This window comes from Neofelis nebulosa, chromosome 4, assembly GCF_028018385.1.
Source record: "Neofelis nebulosa isolate mNeoNeb1 chromosome 4, mNeoNeb1.pri, whole genome shotgun sequence".
Taxonomy (NCBI): domain Eukaryota; kingdom Metazoa; phylum Chordata; class Mammalia; order Carnivora; family Felidae; genus Neofelis; species Neofelis nebulosa.
The window spans coordinates 132,942,849-132,959,865 of NC_080785.1; the positions used below are offsets into that span (position 1 = coordinate 132,942,849).

General features: G+C 40.2%; 1 long non-coding RNA gene and 1 pseudogene across 1 annotated transcript; one reads left to right on the plus strand and one right to left on the minus strand.

Moving 5' to 3' along the window:
- The window catches only part of LOC131511033 (protein shisa-9-like), a 161,795-nt pseudogene that overhangs the window by 32,157 nt on the left and 112,621 nt on the right, over positions 1–17,017 (minus strand).
- Positions 1,591–4,106, plus strand: LOC131511039 (uncharacterized). The gene is made up of 2 exons (XR_009261315.1): positions 1,591–1,927; positions 2,985–4,106. It is a non-coding gene; the product is annotated as an uncharacterized LOC131511039 (long non-coding RNA).

Sequence of the window (17,017 nt, forward strand, 5' to 3'; positions counted from 1 at the left end):
ATCTCTGGATTCTGGATGGTAGGTGAGCAGTTTAAAATACCACAACCTTCTCTTACATCAAAAGAGAAACCTATATCTTCACCCAGCCTTCCTCTGATATGAAGAGATGGCAATTATTATTTGAAGGCACAATTATCTACCTATGAATCTTATGGAAATGATTTCGTCCATCTTCTTCCCTAAAGCACTTTTCATTGAAATTACCCATATAGAGGCAGGAAATTTATACCAGATGTGTAGCTCCCTCTAGATGCGCATTCTGACCTTGTCACATTTGTGTCCTCAAAGACATTATTGACAACTTGAAAAATAAGCTCTCAACATCAAGAAGGTGACATTACAGAATGTGGTATAAATGCAATTCCATATGTTCTCAATTAGAAATAATTTTTAATGGTGAAGCAGAAATTAAAAATATTGTCATTTTAATTGAAATATAGTAGACTCACCATGTTGTATTAGTTTCAGGCATATATCATGGTGATTCCGTGTGTATACATTACGCTCTCCAGGTACCTCTACAAGGGTAGCTATATTGCGAAAGCATGCAACGCTTTCTTACAGGATTGACGCTATTCCATGGGCTGTACCTTGGATCCCAATGGCTTATTCAATCCATAGCTGGAAGCCTGTATCTCTTTCTCAGAGGTGTCAACTTTTTTATTTACCCAAGTATTTCGGTGCTAAACACCATGACCTGTAGGTCAGCAGGTGTCAATTTGCAGTCTGTATTTCTGCGAATGCTGCTTAAAGCATTACACATGATATCACTAGGTCAATAAATTCGGTTGCATTCTGCACTCAGTAAAAAGGAGAAGGAAAAGGTTTCTTTGTGTCCCAAGCAAGCCCTTCGCTAAGACCCTTCCGGATCAGGAGAACAGCCTTCACTGGACCAGCTGCACTCTCAGTACTTCCAGCTGAGCAGCCATGGCCTTGAGCATTGCAGGAATTCGCACGGCGGCCGGCAGAGGGCGCGCACGCACCACGCCCAGGGAGGGGCCGGGCCTCTGCGTGGCCAGTGATGGTCTGAGAAGGCGCCCACTAGACTTTTCTGATCCACGGCGCTCCGGCGCTGGAAAGGCTTCCTTGCTTCTGAGGACCCAGTGCCAATGAGTGTGGGCAAAGAGCCAGAGCTGCGCTTCCAGCAGGTTCCGGCCCCGGGCCTGGGGGAGACCCTGGAGGCTTCGCAGCCCCTTGGCGTCTCCTAGGTGGTGGGGCTGAGTCCCGAGGCGGGGGAGGCAGGGCCTGGGCGGCTTCCCCGGAAGCGCGGGTGGTCCCTTGGCCGAACAGTGCCTCGCTTTTTCTGGGCTGTTCCGTGGTTTGTTCCTCATTTCCCCTGCCGGTATTTCCCTGGAGGATCCGTGGATTCAGGGGGTCCCGTGAGGCCAAGTCAGAGAGGCTGGGCTTGATTTGTTCCAGGTTCACGCTTGTTTCGGGGGAGAAATCCTGACACAAATTGGGAGGAACAGGAGCCGCATTCATTTGGGAAGTGAAGCCGCCAAATGTTGACTCTCAGGACCTTCTATAAGAATGAGCTGGGACCCAGCTCATTTTCATAATTTGAAAATATTAGCCAAGGATACTTAAAGTCATAACAGACATGTAGCTCCCTGTAAGTTGCATTCTGACCTGTCTGTCACAAGTGTCCATCAGAGATGTTATTAGTGACTTTTCAGAGAAGCTCTCAACATCAAGATGGTGATGTTAGAGAATGTGGGATAAATGGAATTTCACAGAGTCTAAATTAGGAATGATTTTTAAAAAAATTTTTAATGTTTATTTTTTTTTCTTTTATTGAGAGACCCCCAACTGGGGAGGGGGGAGAGAGAGGGAGACACAAAATCTGAGGCAGGCTCCAGGCTCTGAGCTGTCAGAGCATGACGTGGGGCTCAAACTCATGGACTGCAAGATCATGAACTGAGTCGAGGTCGGATGCTTAACTGAGTAAGCCACCCAGGCGCCCCAGGAATGATTTTTTTAATGGCAAAGAAGGAGAAATTAAAAATAGTGTAAAGGATGTCGATTATTTATTGAAATATTGTTGACACATTTGTTGTATTAGTTTTAGGCATAAAGTGTAGTCATTCCATATGTCTATAAATTATGTTGTACTTAACCACAAGTGTAGCTATCATGTGAAAGCATGCAACATTATTATTACAGGATTGACTCTATTCCATTGGCTGTACCTTGTAGCCCTAGGACTTATCCATTCCATAGCTGGAAGCTGGTATCTCTCTCTCAAAGGTGTCAGTTCTTTATCTAACCTAAGTATTTTGGTGGTAAACACAATTAGCTCTTGTTCAGCATGTGTAAATAGGTGGGCTATTTTTCTGTGACCCTTGCTGCAAGCGTTACAAATGATGTCATTACATAAATAAATGTGGTTCCATTCTTCACTCACAAGAAAGGAGAAGGAAAAGATTTCTTAGTGTCCCAGGCCCTGTCACTAAGACCCCTCCCAATGTGGAGAACAGGCTTATTTGCCCAGAACACCTTCAGTCCCTCAGCTGAGGGCCATGGCCTTCAACATTGCAGGAATTCCCATGGTGGCCAGCAGAGGGAGCCCGAGTACCACAAACCAGGTGGGGCCGGTTCCTCTGAGTGTGAAGTGATGGCCGGCAGAGGGCGCCCCATCGGCTTTTCTGACCCAGGGCACCTCAGAGCAGGAAGGGCTTCTGTTGCTCCCAGAGCTCTCAGGGCCTCTGCCACTGCCTCAGGACAGAGACCAGACCTGCGTTTGCAGCAGGTTCTGCTGCCCTCCCCAGGGGAGACCTTGGGAACCTTGCAGCAACTTGGTGTCTCCTGAGTCGCCAGAGAGAACCTGCCTTGTTGCACTGAGTGTTGAGGAGAGGGCCCTGGGTGGCTTCCCTGGGCACTGGCCAGTCGGTCAGCAGCACAGTCCCTTGCATTTTGTGGGCTGTTCCCGTCTTTCATTCCTCACTTTCCCGGACAGTATTTGAACAAGACGTATTTTATTAAAGGACCCGTGGATCGAGGGGTCTCACGACATCACATCATGGATGCCGTGGATGGTTTGTTCCAGATTCAGGCTGGTTTCCGCGGAGAAATCCTGACAGAAATTCAGAAGACCGGGAGCTGCATTCAGTTAGGATGTGAATACATGAAATATTCATCTCAGGACCTTCTAGAAGAATGAGCTGGGACCCACTTTCCGAGTCCTGCTGGAACCAAAGACCAAGGTAAGGGCACAAACTGTCCCCCACATCTTTCATGCTTTTACAAATTTTCATGGTTATTTCTCCAATTAGTGAAGTGGTTGAAAACTACAGAAAACCTGGTAGGTAGGTGTCATTAACCTTAGGTTATTTTTGAGTTTAAATTCCAGGTGGTAAAGGTAGAGTGTAATATTAGTTTCAGGTGTAAATATAGAGCAACACTTGCACAAGTCACTGGGTCCTCATCCCAGGTGCACGTCTTAATCCCCATCACCTGTTTCATCCATTTCCCCCCCCCCCCCCCCACCATCCCACTGTGGAAACCCTCAGTTTGTTTCCTAGTTAAGAGTCTGTCTGTTTGTCACTGTCCCCTTCCCCCAATCCCCCCAACCCCCGCCCCCTTTGTTTTGTTTCATTTCCATGTGTTAGTGAAATCATATGGAATTTGTCTTTGACAGGCTTATTTCACCCAGCATAACATTCTCTCGCTCCATTCACCTCGTGGCAAATGACAAGATTTCATGTTTTACAGCTAAATAATATTCCATTCCATATACTACATCTCAATTTCTTTGTCAGTTGATGGAAACTTGGGCAGTTTCCTTAATTTGGCTGTTGTAGAAAATGCTGCTGTATCCCTTTGAAGTATTATTTTTGTATTCTCTGTGTAAATATCGCATAGTGAAATTGCTGGATTGTAAGGTAGTTCTGTTTTCAATTTTTTGAGGAATCTCCATGATGTTTTGCAGAGTGGCTGCACCAGTTTGCATTCCTACCAACAGTGCAAGAGGTTTCCTCTTTCCCCACATCCTTTGCAACACATGTGGTTTCGTCATTCACTGATTTTAGTCATTCTGACAGATGTGATGAGTTATCTCATTGTACTTTTGAATTGTATTTCCCAGAACATCAGTATTGTTGAGCATCTTTTCATGTGTCTCTTGGCTATCTGTATGTCTTCTTTGGGAAAATATCTATTCGTGTCCTCTGCCCATTTTCAGTTGGATTTCTCACTTTTTGGGTGTGTATAACTTTATATATTTTGGACACTAACCCTTCATCAGATGTCGTTAGCAAATATGATCATGCTGTAGGTTGTGTTTTAGTTTTGTTGATTATTTCCTTGGTGACAGAAGCTTTTTATTTTTATGAAGTCCCATTCTTTTTGCTTGTGTTTCCCTTACCTCAGGAGATATATCAACAAAGGCGTGTGCACAGCCATTGTCAAAGAAGATACTGCCTGTGTTATCCTCTGGGATTTTTATGGTTTCGGGTTTCACACGTAGGTCTTTATCCATGTTGGATTTATTTTTGTGTATGTTGTAAGAAAGTGGTCTATTGTTGTTTTGTTTTGTTTTGCAAGTTGCTGTCTAGTTTTTCTAAAAACATATGTTGAGACTTTTTTAAATGTATTTATTTTTTTTTTTTTTGACAGACACAGAGCATGCAGAAGAGAGGCAGAGAGAAATGGAGAGAGAGAATCCCACGCTGTAGAGAGAATCTCTACACTGTCAGTGCAGAGCCTGACACGGGTTTCAAACTGATAAACGCTGAGATCATGACCTGAGCAGAATCCACAATTAGATGCTTCCATGACTGAGCCACCCTTGTGCCCCAAGACTCTCTTTTTTTCATTGGATATTCTTTCCTGCTTTGTTGAGAATTAATTGACCATATAGATGTGAGTTCATCTCTGGGTTTCCATTCTATTGATTTATGTGTCTGTGTGTGTTTTTTTTCTTCCTTCCTTCCTTCCTTCCTTCCTTCCTTCCTTCCTTCCTTCCTTCCTTTCTTTCTTTCTTTCTTTTTTGCCAGGACAGTGTTCTCATCACTACACGTTTGTAATATAACCTAAAGTCTGGAACTGTGAGGTCTCCAGCTTTGCTTTTCTTCTTCAAGTTTGTTTTGGCTGTGTGGGGTCTTTTGTCATTCCATACAAATTTTGGGATTACTTGTTCTAGTTCTGTGACAAATGTTTTGTTAGGGTGATAGGGATTGCATTACATGTGTAGATTGTTTTGAGGAGTGTAGACATTTAACAGTATTTGTTCTTCTCATCCATGAACATGAAATGTATTCTCATTTCTTTGTGTCCTCTTCCATTTCTTTCATCAGTGTTTCATAGCCTTTAGAGTATAGGCCTTTCACCTCTTTGGTTGGGTTTATTCCTGGTATGTTGTGGTACTTGCTGCACCTGTCAATGGGATTGATTCCTTACTTTCTCTTTGTGTTAATCCATGATTCATCTATAGAAACACAATGGATTTCTCTACATTGATTTCTGTATATTGTGACTTGTGAAACTCATGTATCACTTCTACCAATTTTTATGGGGGTCTTTCATGTTTTTTATAGAGAGCCTCATGTCAGTTACAAATAGCGAGCGTTCCACTTCTTCCTTGCCGATTTAGTGCCTCTTAGTTCTTTTTGTTGTCTGATTGCTGTGGCTAGGATTTCCAATACTACGTGGAGTAACAGCGGTGTGAGGGGTCATCCCTGCCTTGTTGCTGACCTTCGAGGAAAAGCTTTCAGTTTTTCCCCCACTGAGGATGAGATTAGCTGTGGGTTTTTCACAGATGGCCTTTAGTATGTGCAGGTAGGTTGAGTCTCAATCTACTTTGCTGAGGGTTTTTATCATGAATGGATGTGACATTTTGTCAACTGCTTTTCCTGCATCTGTGGAAAGCATCATCTTGTTCTTATCCTTTCTTCTATTACTGTGGTGCATCGTGTTGATTGATCTGTGAATGTGGAACCACCCTTGCAGCCCAGGATTATATCCCATTTGATCATGGTCAATGATTCTATGCTGACTTTAGTTTGAATGTATTTTCTTGAGAATTTCTGCATACATACTCGTCAGGCTATTGGTCTGCAGTTTTATTTTAAAATTTTTAAATACATTTTTAAATGTTTATTCATTTACTTAGAGAGACAGAGTATATAAACGTGAGGGAGGGCAGAGGGGTGGGAGAGAGAGAATTGTGAGCATGCTCCACACTGTCAGCACAGGGTCCAGTGTGGGACTTGAACCCAGGAACTGCAAGATAATGACCTAATCTGAGGTTAAGAGTTGGACAGTCAACCAACCAAGTCACCCAGGGGCCCCTGCAGTTTTCTGCTTTAGGGGAGTCTTTATCTGGCTTTGGTATCAGGGTAATGATGGCCTGATGACATGAATTGGTAAGTTTTCCTTCGTTTTTATTTTTTGTAATAATTCGAGAAGAATAGATATCACCTCTCCTTTAAACGTTTGGTAGGATTCATCAGTGAAGCCAGCTGGCCCTGAACTCTTCTTGTGTTGGGGGAGATATTTTTTTTATTACTGATTCAGTTTCTTTCTGGTTTCAGATTTTATGTATCTTCCAGTTTCAGGTTTGGTAGTTTATGTGTTTCGAGGAATTTATCCATATTTCTCAGAGTGTCCAAATTGTTGCCTATAGTTTTCCCTAATATTATCTTCTAACTGTATTTCTGTGTTGTGGACTGTTATTTCTCCTGTCTTATTTGTGATTTTATTTATTTGAGTCCTTCCTCTCTTCTTTGTGAAAAGTCTGCCTAGGAGGTTTTCAAGTTGATTCCTGTTTTTAAAGAACCAGCCCCTGGTTTCACTGATTTGGTCTAGTGTTTTTCTAGTTTCTATTATCACTTATGTCTGCCTTAATCTTTATTATTTCCTTCTTTCTGCCGTCTTTAGGCTTGCATTGTCCTTTTTCTCATTCCTTTGGTGGTTAAGTTTCGATTGTTTGAGATTTTTCTGGCTCTGTCAGGTAGGCTTGTATTGCTATATATACTTCCATCTTAGACTGCTTTTGCCTCATTCCAAAGGTTTTTACCAGTGCATCTTCATTTTCATTTTCATTTTCATTTGTTTCAGTGTATTTTCTCATTGATTTCCTGGTTGACCCATTCGTTTCGTAGCATGTTGTTTAACCACCCCTTATTTGTGGCCTTTATTTTTTCTTTCTTTCTTTCTTTCTTTCTTTCTTTCGTTCGTTCGTTCTTTCTTTCTTTCTTTCTTTCTTTCTTTCTTTCTTTTTCGTGGATGACTTCAAGTTTCCTAGCTTTGTGGTCAGAAAAGATGCTTGGTCTGATTTCTGTCTCCGGGTATCTGTTGAGGCCTGATTTGTGACCTAGAATGTGATCGATTCTGGAGAATGTCCCATGTGCACTTGAAAAGAATGTGTGTTCTGCCATTTTAGTATGGAGTGTTCTGAATATATCTGTTAAACCCATCTGATCCAGTGTATCATTCAAAGCCATTGTTTCCCTGTTGGCTTTCTCCTCAGACGTTCCGTCTGTTGATGTGAGTGATGTGTTAAAGTCCTCTACTATCCTTACATTATTATAAATGTGTTTCTTTACATTTGTCGTTAATTGTTTTATATATTCAGTGATTGTATGTTGGGTGCATAAAAACTGACAATCGTTGGATCTTCTTGTTTGGTTGTCCCCTTTATTATGAGACAGTGTCCGTCTTCATCTCTTGTTACAGCTTTATTTTTTTTAATTTAAGCTTTAGGTGACAGTGCATGATTGGTTTCGGGAGTAGAATTTAGTGATTCATCAGTTACATACAACGCCCAGTGCTCATCACAACAAGTGCCCTCCTTAATACCCATCCCCCACCCATCTCCCTCCATCAACCCTCAGTTTTTTCTCTATCATTAAGAGACTCATTGGTTTGTTACCACTCTTCTCTTTTTCTCCCCCCTTCCCATGTTTTCATCTGGCCTGTTTCTTAAATTCCACAAGAATGAAATCATATATTTGTCTTTCTCTGATTGACATATTTCACTTAGCACAATACATTCTGGCTCTATTCACATCATTGCAATTGGCAACATTTCATTCTTTTTGATGGCTGAGTAATATTCCACTGTGTGTATGTGTGCATTATATGTACATATGTGTATACATTTATATGTATATATGTGTGTATATATGTATATACATTTGTATGTATATACGTATATATGTGTATACATATATATACACACACACCTACCCCACACCTCCTTTATACCTTCATCGGTTGATGGGACATTTGGGCTTTCTCCATGGTTTGGCTATTGTTGATAATGCTGGTATAAATATTGGGTGCATGCAATTTCACTATTAGGTATTTACCCAAAGGATACAAAAATACAGTCTTGGTTTTAGAGTTTATTTTGCCTGATATGAGTATTGCTACTGGCTTTCTTTTGACATTATTGGCATGAGAAATACTTCTTCATTTCCTCCCTTTAAGTCTGCAGATGAGTTTAGGTCCAAATAAGTCTTTGTAGGCAGCATCTAGATAGGTCTTGTTGTTTGTTTGTTTGCTTGCTTTTTTTTCTTTTGTCTATTCTGACACCCTACCCAATGTTTTTTGATTGGAGCATTTAGTCCATTTACATTCAGAGTAATTATTGATAGATATATATTTAGTGCCATTTTATTAGTTGTTTTGCCATTGTTTCTTGATGTTTTCTCTGATCCTTTGTTGTCTGTATCACTTTTGGTCTTTTCATTTCCACTCAAAGAGTCTGATTTAAATATTCTTTTCTTTTGACTGGTAGTACATTTATTTATTTATTTTTAATATTTATTTATTTATTTTTAAATTTAAGCCCAACTTAGTTACCTTATAGTGGAATACAGTTTCAGGAGTAGAATTTAGTGATCCATCAAGTACAAAAATACCCAGTCCTCATCCCAAATGCCCTTCCCATGCCCATCACCCATTTAGCCCATTCCCCTATTCACTAACCCTCCAGGAACCTTGCGTTTGTTCTCTATATTTAAGAGTCTCTTATCGTTTGACTCCCTCTCTGTGTGTATCTTATTTCTGCTTTCCTCTCACTATGTGTATCAGTTTTATTTCTTAAATTCCACAGACGAGAGAAATCATATGATGTGTGTCTTTCTCTGACATATTTTGCTTAGCATAATAGAGTCCGCTTTCATCCATGTTGTTGCGAATAGCAAGATTTCATTCTTTTTGATCGCCGAGTAATATTCCATTGTATCAATATACCACATCTTCTTCATTCATCAGTCAATGGTCATTTGGGCTCTTGGCATAATTTAGCTAATTTTGATAATGCTTCTGTAAACATTGGAGTACATGTGCCACTTTGAGTCAGCGTTTGTGTATCCTTTGGATAAATACCTAGTAGTGCAATTGCTGGGTCATTGTGTAGTTCTGTTTTTAGTTTTTGTGATAAATCTCCGTACTATTTTCCAGAGTGGCTACACCAGTTTGCATTCCCACCCGCATTGCAAAAGGGTTCCCTTTCTCTGCATCCTTGCCAGCACGTGTCGTTTCCTGAGGTGTTAATTTTAGCCATTCTGATAGGTGTGAGGGGATATCTCCTTGTGGTTTTGATTTGTATTTCAGTGATGACGAGTGAGGTTGAGCAACTTTTCATGTGTGACCAATCTGGATATCTTCTTTGTTAAAGTGTCTCTTCATGTCTTTTGCCCATGTCTTCATTGGATTACTTGGTTTTTGGGTGTCGAGTTTGATAATTCTTTATAGATTTTGGATATTAACCCTTTATGTGATATGTCACTTGCAAATATCTCCTCCCATTCCATTCAGTTGCCTTTTAGTTTTGCTGATTGTGTCCTCGGCTGTGCAGAAGCTTTTTATCTTGAGGTCCCAATAGTTCATTTCTGTTTTTGTTTCCCTTGCTTCTGGGGACATGACAAGCAAGAAGTTGCTGTGGCCAGGATCAAAGAGGTAGGTTGCCTGTTTTCTGGTCTAGGATTTGGATGGTTTCCTGTCTTACATTTAGATCTTTCATCCATTTTGAGGTTGTGTGTGTGTGTTTGGTTTCAGAACATCGTCCAGGTTCATTCTTCTGTCCAGTTTTCCCAGTACCATTTGCTGAAGAGACTCTTTTTGTCCATTGGATATTCTTCCCTGCTTTGTCAAAGATGAGTCGGCCATATGTTTGAGGGTCCACTTCTGGGTTGCCTATTCTGTTCCATTGATCTCTGTGTCTGTTTTTGTGTCCGTACCATACTGTCTTGATGATTACAGGTTTGTATAACACCATAAAGTCCAAAATTGGCATGTCTCCAGAATTGTTTTTCTTTTTCAACATTACTTTGGCTATTCCGGGTCTTTTCTATTTCCATACAAACTTTAGGATTGTTCGTTTTAGCTCTGTGAAGAATGCCGGTGTTATTTTGATAGGAATTACATTGAATGTGTTGATTACTTTGGGTAGTATTGACATTCTATCAATATTTGTTCTTATAATCCATGAGCATGCAATGTGTTTCCATTCTTTGTGTCTTCTTCAATTTCTTTCTTTCGTTCTGTTGTTTTTCTTTTATTTTTTTAAATGTTTATTTTTGAGAGAGGGAGAGAGAGAGAGAGAGAGCGTGATCAGGGGAGGGGCATAGAGAGAGGGAGACACAGAATCTGAAACAGGCTCCAGGCTCTGAGCTGTCAGCACAGAGCCTGACGCAGGGCTCGAACCCACAAACTGGGGAATCATGACCTGAGCTGAAGTCGGCGCTTAACTGACTGAGCCCCCAGGTGCCCCTCTATTGTGTTCAGTGTACTGGTCTTTTACCTCTTTGGTTAGGTTGATCCCTAGGTATTTTACGGTTTTCAGTGCAATTGTAAATGAGATCAATTCCTTGATTTCTCTTTCTGCTGCTTCATTATTGGCATATAGAAATGCAATCAAATTCTGTATATTGAGTTTATATCCTGAGGCTTTCCTGAATTCCTATATGAGTCCTTGCAGTTTCTTGGTGGAGTCTTGTGGATTTTCCACGGAGAGTATTACGTCTGCGAGGCGGGAAAGTTTGACCCCTCCTTGCCAATTTGGACATCTTGTATTCTTTTTGTTTTCTGATTGCTGAGGCTAGGACTTCCAACAGTATGTTGAATAACAGTGGCCAGAGTGGACATCCCTCTCATGTTCCTAACATTAGGGGTAAAGCTCTCAGCTTTTCCCCATTGAAGATGATATTGGCTGTGGGACTTTCGTATCTGGACTTTATGATGTTGAGGCACGATCCTTCTATCCCTCCTTTCATGAGGGTTTTTTTTTTTCATCAAGAAAGGATGCTGTCAAATGCTTTTTCTGCATCTATTGAGAGGATCATGTGGTTTTTATCCTTTCTTTTATCAATGTGATGTATCACATCTGTTAATTTGCAGACATTGAATCAGTTGTGCATCCCAGGAATAAATCTCACCTCATTGTCGGGATTAATTCTTTTTATGTATTGTTGGATCTGGTTTGCTAATTTTTGTTGAGAATTTTTGCATCCAGGTTCATCAGGGAAATTGGTCTGTAGTTTTCCTTTTTAGTGGGGTCTTTGTCCAGTTTGGAGTCAAGGCCATGCCGGCCTCATAGAATGAATTTGGAAGTGTTCCTTCCATTTCTCTGGCCATGACCTTATCTTGTTCTTTCATTTGGGATGCATTCCTCTTGTCTTGGCATTGTGGCTGAGTATTTGCCTCTCTGTGTTACAAAAGCTCATTATGTTACCTGCCTGTGAGATGAATGGCTTTACGAAGAGGAGGTTGTCTAGTGTCCAGGGCCTGGCACATCAGGGAGTGTCTGTGGTGTGTGTTGCGTGTACTGTTTTGTGTTCTGGCTGCACTATCCTTCGGGCCAGTTGTATGGGCAATGTGTGGTCCTTGGCCAGAACGTGGTGAGTTTTATCTAGGTCTGCTCTGATCTTCTTGTTAAATGAGACTTGGAACGACTGCCACTAGAAGTGAAGCCCTGCACAACTGTCTGGACAAGAGAGGTGGTGTGGTCAGGGGCTTCTGCTAGTCTTCTGGGGAAGGGGCCAGCTCCATTGGGATGGAGGCAAGCTTGACCTGGAAGGCCAGTCTTGCCAGAGCACAGGGTTTGGTCTTTGGTCTAAGCAGGTTAGGCAGTCAGTGTGGGAATTGCCTCATTTACAGCAGGTGGCTCTGTGTTTATGCTGGGGGGCAGAGGAGGGAAATGGCGTCACCCAGCTCCTCTGTCCCAGTTCCTTTGTCCCTTCTTGTTGAACACTGCCTCACAGGGATGCTCTCCAAGATGAGTGTATAATCTCCCCACTGTGTGTGCCAGGCATTGTACAGACCACTGTTTCCATGCCATATGCCTGCAAGTAGTTTGCTGCCTTCTCTCCAGGAGTAGGCCAGTGCCCCCAGAGCTGTGTCCCAGCCAAGCCTGCTAACCTTTGAAACTTCACATTCTTGGGGTGCCTGGATGGCTTGGTTAAGTGTCTGACTCTTGATCCTGGCTCAGATCATGACCTCGTGGTCGTGGGATTCTCTTTCTCCCTCTCTCCCTGCCCCTCCCTTGCATGTGCTCTCTTTCTGTCTCTCTCAGAATAAATAAACCGAAAAAAAAATAGTGGCACAGAATACCTTATTTAGGCAAGATGGCCTCCCTGAGGGGAATGGCAGTGATCTATCAGTTAAATTTCCAGCACTGACTAGGAAATTCTTTGTTGACTGGTTAAAGGTTACATTCCTGCAGGAATGAAACTAGGTTTGGTGACATGGAGCCTTAATGTAAGTAACTCCATGATGGGCCTGTGATTTTTCTTAACATTCCGAACCCAAATTTTTACACATCCATTTTTTATTAAAAATATGCTCTTAAATAATATTTTAGCCATCTACTGCCAGCCCAATTTCATATCCTGTGGAACTATGACCATCTCCTAATCATAGATGAAGATCAACTCTGTGACTCTAAGATCATTGTGGGTCTAAGTTACTTTGATCTAAGTTACTAAGAACTTTGTGAGTCTACGTTACTGCTGGCCTTTTGAAACCTTTGACCCAGGGACGCCCAGCCAGGCTGCTGAGCCATCACTTAGGCACAGAAGCACCCTTTCCAAGTCACCTCTTCCCAAAGCGTTGTCTTTCCCTCTTGTACTTCTGGGTCTTACCCTTTGGCAAGTCACATGCTGTGATGGACATCCACTCATGCAAACCTGTTTAAGTGGCTCAGAGAAAGCTGCTTGCCTGTGACTGCCACTTCATGGTCACATCTTTTCCTTCTGAAACCCCTTGAACTATCATTCTTCCAGTCTTTGAATATCTCTTTGATTTGGAAATATTTGATTCTGTTTTATTCCTGCTAAAAATATGCATGAAAATATTAAAACAAGGATTCTTTAGAATAAGTGAGCCAGTCACAATGAATCATCTGGCCATTTTTACATTTTTTTTTGAAAATGTTCAGGCATGATGTGAAGTACATCCTGTAAAATCTGAGTGTCATTCATTATCTAGGATAACCACCTTTATGGAAAGCCATTCAATGACATGCTCATTCAAGATAAGAAAAACAGTTAATTTACATACCACATAATACAGTGGTGTATGTATATATATATATTATATACACACACACACACATATATATATGTTCTTAAAATATGTAAAGGAGATGTTTCCATGAATTGTATATCATTGTGCATTCGGTTTTCTGTAACATGAATGCTATTATTTAAATTAAACATAGTAAGAACAGTAAGAATAGGTAAATGTCAATCACTAGTAACTAATACTAGAACTAGTTGTATAATATTATGTGTTGAAAAAATAAAACCATGATTACTAATAATCTTTTCATTCATAATGGGTTTCTAATTACCAAAAAAATTAGGAAGAGAGTACTGAGTGTCCACATATATCAGACTGTTTTCTATTGATGTCATATGAGTTGGTACATTATCACAATCAATATCCCAAAGAGATATGGTATTATTAACTAAGGTTTATATTTTTACTCAGATTTCTTCGGTTTTAACCTCGTCTGTTCCAGACTCATCCCAGCTGGTGCATTACATTTTGTCATCCTGTCTCCTTTGGCTCCACTTGGCCATGACAATTTTTAGATTTTCCATATTTTTCATAATCTGCAAAGTTTTGAGGGTACTTTTGTAGAATGTATTTTGTAGAATGATCCTTGGTTGGGATATGTCTAACATTTGTTCAAATGCTTAGGCCAGAGTTAAAGTGTTTTGGAGCAGAAGATCCAGAGGCATAATACCATCCATAATTATCACTTCACATAAAGACTGTTTACTCTGAAGTTTGGGGTCTTTTGTGGTTCCATACAAATTTTAGGACTGTTGTGGTTCGGAGAAAAATGCTGTTGGTGTTTTGATGGAGATTGCATTAATTGTGTCAATTGCTTTGGAAAGTATAGACATTGTCACAATATTTGTACTTCTGACCCATGAGCATGGAATGGGTCCATGGACCCTTCCATTTCTTTGTGTCATCTTGAATTTCTTTCATCAGTGTTTTATAGTTTTCAGAGTACAGGTTGCTCACCACTTTGGTTAGATTTATTCATAGATATCTTATTTGGTGTGCAACTGTAACTGGGACTGTTTTCTTAATTTCTCTTTCTACTGTTTCATTATGTTCTAGAAATGCAACAGATTTCTTTACAATGATTTTGTATCCTGTGACATTGCTGAATTCATTTATCAGTTCTAGCAGTTATTGGGTGGACTTTTTAGGGTTTCTATATATAGTGTCATGTAATCTACAAAGTGTGAAAGTTTTACTTCTTCAAGATTTGGATTTTATTTTATTTTATTTTAATTTTATTTTATTTGGTTTGGTTTTATTCTATTTTTTTTGTCTGGTTGCTGTTGCTTGGACTTCCAGTATTATGTTTATTAAAAGTGGGGAGAATAAACATCCTTGTCTTGTTCCTGACCTTAGAGGAAAAGCTCTAAGATTTTGCCCATTAAGGATGATGTTAACCAAGGGGTTTTCACGGATAACCTTACTTACATCGATGTATGTTCCCTGTAAACCTACTTGAGGGGGTTATAATCATGAATGGATGTTGTACTTTGTCAAATGCTTTCTTCTGCATGTATTGAAATGGCTGTATGGTTCTTTTCTTTAACGTTTATTAATTTTGAGAGAGAGTGTGAGCAGGGGAGGGGCAGAGAGAGGGAGACACAGAATTCGAAGCAGGCTCTTGGATCTGAGCTTTCAGCACAGAGTCCAACTCGGGGCTTGAACTCACGAATCACGAGGTCAAGACCTGAGGCTGGTGTCGGACTGTTAAATGACTAAGCCACCCAGGTGCCCCAATCATATGGTTCTTATCCTTTCTCCTGTTGAGATATTGTATCACATTGATTGATTTGCGAATATTGGACCACCCTTGCAGCTTGGGAATAAATCCCAATTAATTGTGGGATATATTTACAGTTGTTATATCTTCTTTTTGGATTGTACCCTTTACTGTTATATAGTGTCCTCCTCTGTCTCTTATTATGTACTTTGCTTTAAGTGTATTTTTTTCTGATGCAAGTATTGCTACTCCAGCTTTCTTTTGACATTCATTTATGTGCTGTTTCTCTATCTTCTCACTATCATTCTTGAGGTGTAAAATGGGTCACTGGTAGCCATATAAACCTGTTTTGTTTTTTCATCCATTCTTACACCGTACATCTCTAGATTGGAGCATTCATTCCATTTACCTTCAAAGTAATGATTGATATGTATGTATGTATTGCCATTTTATTACCTGTTTTGTTGTGGTTTCTCATGAGTTTCTCTGATCCTTTCTTGTCTTTCTTTCATGTTTTGCTGATTTTCTTTAGTGATACATTTTCATTTCTTTCTCTTTATTCTTTGCATATTTACGACTGTTTCTTGATATATGGTTACTGTTAGGTTTTTATGTAACCTCTTCTGCATTTAACAGATTGTATTAAGTTGATGGTCTTTTACCTTTGGACCCATTATTTTCTCTTCCCTAGGTTTTTGGTAAATGTTACTATATTTCAAATCCATTTTTCTGAGTTCCTTAACTGATTTTTTTACAGAAATATTCATTTTTTACTTGATTTGTGTCTTGTACCTCTATACTGTCACTTTTGGTCTCTCCTTTGCACTCAGAGTCCCTCTTAATATTTCTTGAAGGACTGGTATAGTGGTACGAGCTCCTTTAGTTTTTGTTTGGGAAACTGTGTCTCCTTCCATTCTGAATGATAGCCTTGCTGGATAGAGTATTCTTGGCTGCTGATTTTTCCAATCAGCACTTTGAATATGTCCTGTCACTCCCTTCTGACTTGCCAGGTTTCTGTTCAGAAATCTGTTGCTAGCCTTATGGGTCTTGTAAGGACTTCTTTTGTCTTGTAAGTTAAGGACTTCTTTTGTCTTGATGGTTTTAAGAGTTTTTCTTTATTATCACTGTAATTTGCAAGTTTGCTTACTATATGTCTGGGTGTTGGACTGCTTTTGTTGATTTTAATGGGAGTTCTCTAGTCTCTTGGATCTGGATGTTTGTTTCCCTCCCCCAATTAGAGAAGTTTTCAGCTATTATTTCCTCCAATTAATTTTCTGCCCCCTTTTCTCTTTCTTCTGGGACTCCTATAATATGAATATTATTATGTTTTCTGTAATCACTGAGTTCCCTTAGTCTCGTCTCATGTTGCAGAATTCTGTTCTCTCTGTTTGGTTCAGTGTGATTAATTTCCATTACTCAGTCTTTGAGGTCACTAGTTTGTTCCTCTGCTTCTTCCATCCCTCTGTTCATTCCAGCGAGCATGTTTCTCATATATTGTATCCTCGCTGTCTACTGTGTTATTCCTTATCTCTATGTCAGGGGTCTCACTCTTCTACTCGTTTTGCAACTCCAGTGAGTATCCTTATGATCATTGCTTTAAATTCTGTATCAGGTATGTTACTTATATCACTTTGGCTTAGATCTCTGGCTGTGGCTTTGACTAGGTCTTTCATTGTGGATAAACAGCTCTGTGTCCCTATTTTGTCTGTCTCTCTGGCTCTGTTTCTCTGTGTTAAGAAAGTCAGCTGTGCCTTCTGCTCTTGAAACTAA